Source organism: Odocoileus virginianus, chromosome 30 (assembly GCF_023699985.2).
Source record: "Odocoileus virginianus isolate 20LAN1187 ecotype Illinois chromosome 30, Ovbor_1.2, whole genome shotgun sequence".
NCBI lineage: Eukaryota > Metazoa > Chordata > Mammalia > Artiodactyla > Cervidae > Odocoileus > Odocoileus virginianus.
Window position 1 is genome coordinate 7,227,086 of NC_069703.1, and position 12,915 is coordinate 7,240,000.

A 12,915-nucleotide genomic window follows, 5' to 3' on the forward strand; every position below is an offset into this window, starting at 1 on the left:
GAAAATTGTTAAAAAGTGATAAAGAGGGGTGGATGTGTATGCTTGCAACATGAAAAGTTCTTGGTCGTAAATGAAAAGACCCAAAAAGGAAATTAAATACATGTTTTTGAAATTATTATATCTAGAGAAAAAGATATGTAGATATTTTAGAAAGGCTTTTGTAGCTTCTATACCTTTTTCAAATTTTATTGGATTTGACATTCCACAATTTAGAATGATATAAATTATGAGGACAATGACAAGTTTGGTTATAATGGCAGAAATTTTTTGGTACCATAGACTAAATCTATAATGATGATATTTAAGCTGAATGAGAATTTCTTGAGATTGTATATATTAATACAAGAAGAATTCAGATGACTTACATTCTTATGTGGACTAATATTCCCTTGAAAATATGTTCTAAGTTAACATTTAAAAACAATGACAATTAAAAATATAGTCTTAATTATTGAGCTAGGAATATAAATGTGTTGTAATTGTCTTTATTTTCTTTCCTTTAAGTGCCACAGATATCTTGCAAGATACATTTTTTAGGACTGGATTTTACAGCCTTTAATCTGAACTATAGTACTTTATTCTGAAAGTTTTTCATAGCTAGATCCAATATTATTTAATGTTGTGCAGAAAAACAGAAACTTCAAATTGATAGAAGGTTTGTTCATATTCATTAATGTAAAAGGGAACTCTTTGTGATATAAAAATGTTTCTTGAGCTCCTGCCAATTAAAAAACAAACTAGAAAAGTCATCTGAAATATAATCGAAACATAACACTCAACAGCTGAAGGCTGCTATTTGGAAAACTTTGATGAGCCTGTAGAGAGGTGGGATCAATTTCACCTTTTGACAGCAATGGAAATGTGTCTTAGAGGTTTTCAAGTTATAAGGTATGTTCTGGTTCCATTCTAAAATTAAAAACTGTCAACTTATTCTAGAATTTGACTCATATTCAATTTTAAGTTCTCCTTTGCCTAATAACTTTAAACTGTAGCACAGATGAGACTTTTTCTTTTCTAACTTTTATGATAGGTTATTAGATCAACAAGGGCTAACCTAATAATTGCACAAAACCATAAAGTATGCCTTGAAAGAAGAAAATTTGGGATTTTAATAGGCTTTTGGGTTTTGATGAGCATGTGTTCAATCTTGCTGCATTCTTATACAATGGAAAGTGTCAGTTTTCTGTTTGTAAAACAACTGCAGGCTGAGAATGCTGTTGCAGTTATCAGCAAAGCTCAATACTGTTTTTGGACTTAGCAACCTTTCCAAATGGACTTTGAAGAGTCCCTAAACTGTGTGGGAAATTATTTTGAGACAAAATTCATCCATCTCACCTTCTTTGTATTATAACTCCATTAATTTAATACAGCATTAGATGATTAACCCTTACTGACTTAATCTTTCATTAATGACCAATGGTTGATAGAATCAACCATTTCAGCAACAGAGAATGAAACCATTCATTCATACATCCCTAAATAATTATTGTATAAAACACTGCCTGAGTCCTAAGATGCAGCAATGGACAAAACAGAGTTTTGCTGTTCTGGAATTTACAAGCAAAGAAGCTAAACCTCTTCTCTTTGTGGGAAACACTTTCCATTAAGTCTAATGGTACATTAAGTCTAATTTTGCAAATAAAATCTCATTGTAACATAATCTCTAGCCAATTTCAGTTTGTGGTATACTTTAAAAATACCAAATATTGACTGGTAATAGCCACATACTGCTATTTATTTCATTTATTTAAGTGAATTAAAAAAAAATTAACAGACGATTACAACCCTGGTGAATCAGCTGGTAAAGAATCAGTCTGCAATGCGGGAGACCTGGCTTTTATCCCTGGGTTGGGAAGATCCCCTGGAGAAGCGAAAGGCTACCTACTCCAGTATTCTGGCCTGGAGAATTCCATGGACTACAGTCCATGGCTTCGCAGAGTTGGACACGACTAAGCGACTTTCACACACACACACACACACACACACACACACACGCACATGTACTTACTGTTACGTTGCATCTGAGATTAGCTATCTTTGGCAGGAATCTTTTTAGCCTAAGGCTTACCTGTACAACAAACAAAATCAAAGTCATAGGTATTACCCTTAGGGGGAAATGGTGAAATATTTGTAAATTTTTCCTCTCTGGATTCTTCCAGTGTCTTTTACTTGGATCTTGCTCTGATCTTAATGGCCCCACAGTGGTTAGCATAACCACTAATACACGATTAAAATGATAGAACAATAAGTTACAACTTGTATTACTGAGTGCTTGGCATTGTGCTAAGCATTTTACATGCTTTATTATATTTAATTATTACAACAATCCTATGAGGCAATTAGTCTCATACTTTACAGATGAGAAAAACTGAGAAAACTGAGTAGAGAAGTAACTTAACCAAGATCACAGAGTGAGGCAGAGAGACTTGCTCCCCAGAGATGATGCTTGCAGTCACTGAGATTAAATATTTGTTGGGGAAAACCCCATTTTTACAGCTCTAGAACTTCTGTGATGCAGGCAAATAGAGCACATAAAAGAAGAAAAAAATAAATATCTTTCAGATGCAAAAATGGTGTAGCTGTGGCCGTCCTAGTCATGGGAGCAAGACTTCAGGAAGGCTCCTCATATCACCTGTTGAACCTATTGCACCATCTCCCCAAAGGCAGTTTAAGGTTGTTTTCTTTCTCTTCTCCTTCACTATAGCTCCAATAGGTCAAGCAAGGTTAAAATCCCACTCAATAAACTTTGAAACCAGCAATTTCTTTACTAGGAAACCAATACAGTTAAAATAGATAATTTAATAACTATTACAATAAAAGTCTATTAAAATAACAATGGGAGTTACATTATTAGGCTGCCCAGCATAGGTACCTTGAATAGTCCATGATAAGAATAATAAAAGAGCTTCCCATCTTTTTCTCTTGGCTCTTCTCTCCCTCTCCAAGCTTTTTTTTTTTTTTTTTCCTCTTTCTTTGGTGAGACTGAGTAGTTCTTTGCACAAATCATGAGCATTTAGGTCCTTGTGCTGTGAAAGTGGAAAGTTAGCTAGGATTTTTTTCACAAGAATTTTACAGTAGTATAAGAATATAACAAACCTTGAAAAGAATGTCTCCTTCTGATTTCAATAAGCCGTATTTGTGAGAAGCATAATAATGTCTTCATTTGCTGGAAAGATCTGTTCAAATATAAATGCCATAACGAGTTGTGAATTTGGTTATAAAGACAGAAAAGTCTGTTACGGTGGTGTCATGCCCTGATGATGTGGCTCAGCCTGTAGACACATTCATTACCTGCATCTGTGAGCAAATGATGGGACAGAAGGAAGTTATTAGGGGTTTTAACTTGACGCTTAGGACAGTGGGTGTCTCCTTGTGAATCTGTGTGTGTGTAAGGCAGTTAATTAATCCAGGGTAAAGCAGGTCCTTAGAAATGGGTGCTTTACAACTCTACTGTCTGTTGAGAATTTACAGAGCAAGGAGGATGCTGATCTGATCTAAAGACTGTTTTGCTGCAAATAGAGACCTACTAACCCACGTTGGAAGTGCTGAAGACGATGATTTTAAAGTGCAGCGTGGCATGGGAGTTTCACAAGCTGTATGGCCAAAGAGGTTTACAAATGCCAAGGATAGGTACTGGTCAATACTGGCACTTTTAAAATGCCAGCCTGTGCCTTCCCTCACAGAGAACAGTTACATTTGATTAGGGATCATCTGGGAGTGAGAGCGGGGAGGCAGCTTTGAGACAAGGAGAACTCTACAGATAGAAGCAGAGAGAACTGGGATGAAGTAATTATTGGTATTGCCGAAGACTCAAGGGGAGAGAGTCTTTCTGAACACAAGCCTGGGAGGTCTCCTGTGGCCCGAGGCTGACATTCTCGGGCTGGTGATGACATTTACTATCCGGGGTGAGTCTTAAGCTTTAAGAGCAAAACAGAATTGTAGCTTTTTGCCTTAATTTAGACCAAACTTCGGGACATATTAATATCAGCGACTGTTTAAACAGAGCAATAGACAACCGCACACCACTTTAACTAAACCCAGCATGCAAGCTAATTTTAAGGCAGCCCAGTTGGTGGAAGCCCATGCATTAATTTATTCTAATAGCAAGTGGGGGAGGTGGGGAGGGGAAAAAAGGTTGAAAGGCATTTTTTTTTTTTAAAGAACGAAAAACCCCAAAGAACTCATGCTCAATGTCTTTTTTTTTTTATTTGGTATTTAACACGTACAATTTGGTCAAATTATGGGCAGGATAGCAAGAGAAGCTAGTCAGTTTTAAAAGACCGAGAGTGTGTGAGACAGGACATGATTACTTTCCTGAATCCCCACTTTTTTTTTTTCTTCCAAAAGAGACAAAGGGAAATACTTAAGAACCAATAGTGACGGCAACAAAGCAATCACTGAGTTGCAGGATACCTTTGTCTCTAGGGGGCACGCAGTAATTTTTACATGTCTACCACTGAGTGTCAAACCTTTTCTTTTCTTCTTCTTTCCATTCTGGATGGCCAAACTGATTATCTAAAATAGAAAATTAGCACACAATGGGTTTACTCTGCGATACCCCTTATGCAACTAATGGCAAAGCTTGTTAATTGGTTGTAAATGCCAGCAGGTTGCCAGGATAATACTTCAGAAATAAGCGGGTATTCTGATAATTACAGCAATCTTCATCTATAAAAGCTTAAGTAGATGAAGTAGTGGCTGGCTTAAAACCAAGATTTATCCCGCTGCACTCACATTAAAAGAAAAAATAAGATGAAAACAATAATGTAACAAAACAATTATATAGCAGGAAGCTTTGTAGGTTTTAGAGATTGTGAAAACTCAGAAAGTAAAACAGTGCTGTAATAACCAGTTATGGAAAAATAGGCCATTTACATTTGTGTATAATTAAATAGTAGGCTATGCAATTTCACTTTTTAAAGTAAACTGCCTTTTCCTTTTTTTATAGGGCAACGTAGCCATAATTGCTGCATTAAAGCTTTAATGAAAGAAAAAACAGCAGATCAAGATGACATGTAACATCTACATTTGTACCGTGGCGCTGTGCTTGTTTAGTAATGGGAAGCTACTGAGGAGATTAAAATTGCAGAATTCTTCATAGTTTGTTCTAAAATTGCTATAGGAAGATCATTCGGGGTCTAAAATACACACAATTTATTTTTCCACCTTCAATCTTCAAGAATTTAATGGCTTTCGTAACTAGGAGGTGGTTGGAAATATGTTTTATATTAGAGAGAGAACTACTTTGGATCATAAAAATGATCAGAAGTAAGTGGATCAGAATTTAAGCCTTAGGGGCCTTCCTAGTGTATTAGAATATTGCCCAAATGTTATATCATAGTGTTTAACTTAGTGTGGTATAAAGAGCTTTCTTGTTCAAAATATCAACAGGTTGACTTGTAATATTGTTCCTGTATATTTCGCAGTTTCTTTATCACCCCGACTAACATCAGGAACTGGTGCAAAAGGTAGCCAGCTTATATTATGAGGTAACATTCTGGTAAACAGTTAACAGGCATGTGGGCTTTTGTTTTTAAAAACAGTCTCTCCTGTGAGCTACTTTCTCCTAAGAAATATTCCTCAGATGTTACATTCCACATAGGTTGGCCATGTTTTCTGTAAACCATCTCTGGCAAATAATGCAGGCAGAGATTGGAAACCTTCATTATGTGTTACAGTACTGAGAAGAGGGTATGAAAACATGCTAAAAACACATCACGCAAGAGAGTTAGGAGAAAAATACCAAGGACATTAGTGCCAATGGCTAGAGCAATAAAAAGTAGCCTTAAGAAAGTAAAAACAGGAAAAACCAAACATTTATATAAATTCTACGTGACTTTATTCTTCCTTTTGTAAAAAGAAAAACGCAAAAGCCATTTCTGGTAAAAGAAAAACCCGAGGAATGAACCCGAGGAAGGCCCAGAATTTTGGCTTTTTTCGGTTCTCACTTGAGGGAAGTGATGCAGTTGCTCCGGGGTTTTGTTTTGGTGTTTGTTTCTTGCAGGGTTGATGAAATGCATCTTCATCTACGTGCAGTTCTTCTGGTATGGAAAACTTGAAATACAGAGCCTTCTGGAGGGGCTGGCTTCCGCACACAAGTCAGAATGTGGTGTTGGCATGGCGGCCGGAAGCGCGCGGGAGCGGCGCTCGCCCAGCGTGGAGGCGCACCAGGCGGCGGGCGGGAAGCGCGGGACACGCGCGCCGCCACCTCACAGAGATGGGGCATCCGCAGCAACTGTGTTTCTTGGTTCAAGTACCACCTGAAGCGGGAGGAGGGGAAAAGGGGGAAAGGAACAAACAAATCATATTGAGTACTTGTGGAACTAGGAGGGGATCCTGGCCTACCACTGAGTCTGGTAGTTCAAAGAAGTTCGTACCTTCGCCTTCTCTGCTGTTGGCTCCTCACTGCTCACAGAAGACGCGGCAGCAATGACCTCGCGCCCTCCCAACAGTATTTCGTGTCTTTTGGAGGCTGGCAGTTGTGGAAGCATTTAGGATGGCGCCAAGAAGGCACTTGTGTTAGGCGGACTGATTTAAGATGTTCTTTCACCCACCTCTTTAGTGTATTTTGAAGGAGCAGAGAAAATAGCAGGGGCAGGCTTTCCTTCCCAGGAGGTTGAAACCAGCAGAGTTTTGGGATCTGGGTAGGTAGGGGTTGAGAGGTAAGACTTTAGGGGAAGAGAAATAGAACAGAACAGACTTCAGAATAAGAAATGTGTGTGTGTGGCCGGGGGTGGGGGTGGGGAGGGCAGGCATCATCCAGTGTTGTGTTTTGTCAGAAAGCTTAGACACGACTGACTTTCCTTAAAATATACTGAAGAAAGCATCTCAAAATAAATCACCTACATTTAGGGAGAGAAAAACTTCCTCAAACGTAGAAAAATATCGTAAAAAATCAAATAAAATTTATGGTCAAGGGCACAGGCAGTTCTGCCAATATAAGAACTTGTGGAAATTATTCATTTAGCATAGTTTTACCTTTTCTGAAAGAAGAAAGTTGTTTAAGTCTGTCTCATGCTTGAGTTAAATTATTCTTAATGATATAACATAGTTTTCCATACAGTAGTGAAGTATTCGTGGTAACTTTCCTGAAGGACAAATAAAAATTAAATTGAAGAATTCAGTGCTTGGTGGATTTGTCTTTCACGTATAGAAAGAATATTATCTTTTTCTCTGACGCATGAATTCTATTTTGTTCTCAGTCACTCATCCTTGCACAACTGTACCTGTCCTTTGATACCTTTCAGAATGTTTCATTATTTGAGTAATATATATAATCAGATTGATGTACATTTTAGCCTCTTTATGCTACTAGCATTTTTGCCCCATCACATGCTTTAGAGAAGAACACACTCCACAGAGTAAACCTTTGGGAAATTTGTGAATTAATTATTTTTAAATGAAGAGTAGAACATTTTTGATATTTTTAAGGTATTATCAATGAAATTGATATTAAACTGATAAGAATTTAAAAATCAATATTTCCAAGTCAGTTTGAGGATTAAGTACTTAAAAAGCAAAGTTCTCTGACTAGAATTTTCTCTTAGCAGAGGAACATAGTTTCTGTATGTACAGAAAGTATAGCATGCCATCCTGATGGCACTCTTGCGGGAATCGTTGTGTTCGTCCTAACAGTGAACATTTTCTCTGTTTCTGTGTCAGTTGTCACTAATCAGTTATGCATCTGATGTGCAGATCCATCAGGGCAGAGAATTTAAGTCATTTTGGCTTTAACACATATGATATGCTTGTACAGGAGTTTACCAAAGCCCCTTTTGATACATTTTCAGAAGGGGACGTGCATATGTTATGGTACCTCTACAGCAGCAGTGACTGAACTAGCTGACAAGTGACAGGAGGGTTTTTTTCCCTCTTTGGTATTTCATGGAAGTGTGCACAAATCATAACAAGTTGCCTCACTTTCATAAGACAGGGAACATTTCCCTTAAAGCGCACATGGCTATATGGTGTGTTTGTGTACATGAAAATTCATGCTTCTATCAAGTTTAATTTTGCCATTTTTGTTGTTTTTTAAATTACAGGTTTGGGGTTTTTGAAGAGGCATAAATAATGGCTTTCCATTTCATTTTGACTGATTTTTGAAAAAACTATATCAAAGTCATAGTGGAAAAATAAGGTTCTTTACTATTGAGAGAAACTGTTGAAATACAGGTGACCCATATCTGCTGAGCTGGTTGTTGTTTTATGAATTTGTCAAGAAGCCTCAAAAAATAGTAAACACTTACTATATGCCAAGAAGTCCTATGTCAGATGATATGCAGCAGACCAGGGTTCACAATCATCTGTCTGAATTTGGACCCATGTTTTAAATCAGTATTAACAGCAACAACAACAGTAAATATAGGAGCCCTTATGCTGTTATTTCTTCCTTAGGCTCTGTGCTGTACAGGCTTATCCCCAACCATATGCAATTAAGGAAGGACAGTGAAGTGGAGAAAAAGTCATTTCAGTGTCAGCAAGAACCAGCCTTCAGCACTTAATGAGCTCTGGTTTTGCCTGGGCCTCGGAATCTTCTTCGCTAAAACAGGGAAACTATTGGGAGAGACCAATGCGCAAATCACTTACTGTATCACCTGAAGATGGATGCTTAATACATTTTGTTTCTTTGAGCTCCCTTTATCCTATGACCTCAGAACAGGAAGAGAGTCTGTATAGTTCTTTCTAGGTAAACTCAGATCTAGCTGCATAATTTTTTAAGGTAAACTAAGATTTTTAGTGGTAGGTTCCTGAACCTATAAATGCTGACTGCCCGGCTGTGACATCTAAAATAATTGCCAGTAAAAATGATCTGCTCTAAATAGCTAATAAATATATACATATATATGTGATTTTCCATTTTTCTAGTCAGCAGATGTATTCTTTTTAAATTCTTCAACTTCTTTATAATTATCTAAGTCATGAGATGTACCCAAAGCACTGAATGGGGTCTTTCAAGTGCCGTGGATTTCACCTTGAATCAGGGACGGGAGGAAGGACACCGAGGAGAGAATTTGCCATGACCTCATTCGGAGCCCCATCTCCTCATGGCCCTGAGCTTAGAAGTTGCACAATTCTTTCTGAAGAAAAGCCTGTTTTTAACCTGCTTCAGGACCACATAGTGTGATTTTTCCATCATATGTAAAATGAGAGCAGTGTTACCAGGCTTGCTGAGACTTTAGAGTAAGGTCTCTTCTGTGAAATTGTTTGCGGAGTCTGTCCTCTGTCCCTCCGTAACTTTTCTGTTGCTCACCTCAATCTTCCCTCAGGCGAGTGTGAATCTAAGCTTTTGAGATCTTGAGGAAGCGTCTTCTTCCTTTTTCTTTACATACGAAGTGGCTTCTTTTTCTGTTTATATCCTCATGTGAACATTCTGGATGGTAAGAATGACAGATTATTGGCTCAGTCACAATTTGCCTTACACATAACCTCACTGCCAATTTTATTAAAAAAAGATGTCTTCCTTTATGGAAGAAATAAGCATATCTTGGTCGTGGTGAAAAAAAAAAAATTACACAAAAAACTGTTCCGTGAACCAAAATCTTCCATAAAGGCAAATACACCTGATTTCTATTGTGAGCCGCAGACAATGGGGCCTTATTTAACCTGCTTCTTGCCCTGTCTTCTCATGTTGTAATCATTATTTCAGGATGGTCTCTAACCTAATGAAAGAGAACCCTTTTGTGGCAAAATAATGGAAATTATGATGATGAAAATAATAATAATATCATCTTACAAGGATGCTTTCTATTCCATCTTCCAGGCTGAGCAGTGAGCCCGTAACAATGTAAAACAAGTAGATAATATTGCATACTTAAAGTGTTTGCACATTACTTCAAACTTGTCCAGCCTTCTCTTTGCAGTGACTCTGAATGAGGACAGTGAATAATCTGCTATGATCCCAGGGGAGAAGGGAGTGGGAAAAATGTAGAATTTTAATTCAGGTGATTTGGTCTTAAGCTTGTGCTTATTTAATGAAACTAGATTGGGAAACTTTTTTTTTAAAACCATGATATACAATTGCAGGAAGAAGACACTAGTTAAATTTCTGTATTATTTAAACAATTTTGTGGAAAACACCAAATAACTAGCTTCTCTGTGATTAGGAGTAATGTGAGATGGGGTGAGTAATAATTAGTTATTTTGTAGTGTATCTATCATACTCAGAGGGTTAATTTGATTTCGAAAGAAAGATGATGTTAACATTCTTTAAAAGATTTCAGATTCCCTGGGGTAGCTTTTACTTTATAACCCTATTGTATACTTAATATGACTTTTATCATTGTGTCAGTGTGTTATCCTTTAGCAGACTGTGGTATTTAAGTAAACTTCTGTGATTCAGTTTCACAGTATGATTTAGGATCTTAATGCTAGTTCTCTTGGGTCTATGATGCAAGTTGAAACTAAAAATTTTATTCTCAAAGTTTTAAAAACAGCCTTGCCTGCTAAGGAGACAATCTTTTAAAAATGATAATAAAAATAAAAAATACATTTAAAAATACTATTCTGGTTTATATTGCATTAAAGAAAACATATTTGCTATTATAGATCTTGTAGCATTTGTGTTTTCATAGTTTTAGGTCCCACTTTGTTAGATACTTTAGGAATAGTGTCAGAGGATGTGCAGGATAAAAGAGGTGTTTTAGCTTTAGATGGCAGTCATTGTACATACATTGCAAATGACAGCATTTTTCATGTTGGATATGCTCTGAGAAGTTAATTTGCTGCTGCCACACATATGAATAATGTTAAAACTATTGTGTCATTGGCGATTTATATGACTTACTTATAAAATGAGATGGGATATTTTGGAAGACACGCCATACAGTATGGACTTGACTGATGCATTAGAATGACTAACAGAGGGTCTGTGAGAGTATATACTTTCCGCTTGAGGCTATAGAGCATGTCAGGTGTCAAGTACTTGGCTCTGGTGGGTGGTGTGTTTCTTTAAGGCACTAAAACCTTTAAGAGGTTTGAGAGTGATGATGTCATTAATTAATAACTGACCGCATGCTAATCGATACACGATAGGTATATACTGTAATGGCTTATAAGCATGATGGCTTTTTAATGGCTCATGTATAATTGTTAATTGATTTAAAACAAAGGGAAATTTCTGTCTATTGAGTCAATAGTTTATGGATTATGACTACCTTTTAGTTTGAGATTGCTAATGAATGCTCCTTCCTTGCCCTCACCTCCTGTCTTGTTCTTCTATGTTTTTAATCAGGGATGTCTGTAAACAAGATACATTAGACTGATTATTGGGACTAGAATCCAATAACACTTGTAAAGCCCCAAAGGCTTTTACAAGATTCCGCACTGGGGCTTCACAATATATGTCCTACAACATGGAATAGATATGAGTCTATTTAAAGTTCTGTGCTTACTTCTTTTATAATATATTTTACACAAAAGATGTATGTCATATAAATATGAGCCCCTTGTTACATTATTAAAAATATTTATGTTTGGAATTTCTTAAAGTGTGTAGAGTTCAGAGATTTATTCTGGATGTGGTATCCGTCAGAATAAGTGACCTGAGACAAGGCTGTGATATTACTTCACTGTCTAAATTAAGAACCTAATAGACTTACCAAATGTGTATAATTGAGTTGCTTTTCTGTTCAGCAGAAACTGGCACAACATTGTAAATCAACTATACTTTGATTAAAAGAAAAAACTAAAAAAAGAATCTAACAGACTTAGAATAGACAATGTCAGAAACAAAAATTGATGGATGGGATTTTACCTGGAAGAGCTGTTGGCAAGCCCAAGAGCTGCTGAGAGGCGTTAGGAAGACTTAGGAACTGGTTACTATAGTACAGTTTTGTGTTTAATAGAAAAGAGGTGTGTGGTTCTTTATTTTTTCCAGATGGCAGTTATCGTTTCGTCTCCTCCTTCAACAGCCATTCGAGCATTTTTTTTTTTTCTTTTTTATTGCTCCATTCTTGGAGGTCTGCTTTGGAATTGTTCCAGTTATCTTTTTTCATTTAGGCAAATTTTATATCAAAATACTGATTTTATATATACGGAAACTAGTGGTTTGGAATGTTATCCCTATCACCTTTTATATGAATGTGCACGAAGTTTAAAGAGCCAAATGGTATCATAGGAGGTATTGTGAAAAACAGCAGTCCTTTGCCCAAAACACTTCTGACTTCCTGCAGTTCTCACTCTGCAGAGAAACATTTTCAACTCTTCTGGCTGACATTTTCCCCCTGGTGTTTACCTCCATATTTAAAATAACTTAACTGATACTACAGACTCCTCATTTTTCAGTTTGAAATGTTATTTACTGATTTCTTTGTATGGAAGATAGGAATTTAACACCTTTACACCTTCTCGTCTCCATCAATACTTTTGCTGAAACCTTCTTAGAAAGTTTCAGTGTTTATACTTCTCTCGTTATTATTATTATTAATCCACATGCACACGTTATAGGAGGTGTAAATCTCCCCTTAGTTAAAAAAAAAAAACAAAAAAACAAAACAGACTTCAGATAATCTGCCCAAGAACAGTAGGGAAGGTGAGAACAGAAGTCTTTTTCCACAGGTGGCTCTGTGTGTGTGTATGCGGTTGGAGTAGGGGACTGATCTTAAGGGACAGACAGAAGTGAACTCTAGAAGGAGACTGAGAAGGAAAAGGCAGTGATGTAGGAGGAAAACAAGGAGAAAATGGAAATCAAAGGAAAGCATGTCGAGAAGTGGGAGGCCATAAACACATGGCATAATCAGAGTAAAGAGGAGCATTGAAAGGCATCCTCTGGTGGCTGCTAGAATGTTGAGATCCAAAGAGAAAGAAATGACTTCATAATAGTCACTTGAGGAACTTAGTTCTGAAGTAAAGAGAGAGAAGGGAGTTGAAATAGCTAGATGCTAGTGAGAGAGAGAGAGAGGTAAAAATTTATTGTTG

The 12,915-nt window shown here is 36.9% G+C and overlaps 1 long non-coding RNA gene across 3 annotated transcripts in view; it reads right to left on the reverse strand.

Annotated features, from left to right (window-relative positions):
* Positions 1-6,171: 6,171 nt before the first annotated feature.
* Positions 6,172-12,915, reverse strand: part of LOC110135104 (uncharacterized) — a 37,495-nt gene continuing 30,751 nt past the window's right edge. For 2 of the 3 annotated variants that reach the window (XR_002313264.2, XR_011484681.1), the window contains 3 exons: positions 9,251-9,370; positions 6,378-7,088; positions 6,172-6,260 (listed from right to left, as the gene is read on the reverse strand). This is a non-coding gene — a long non-coding RNA (uncharacterized lncRNA). The remainder of the gene's footprint in view (positions 6,261-6,377; positions 7,089-9,250; positions 9,371-12,915) is intronic. The other variant, XR_011484682.1, reaches the window with a different exon arrangement.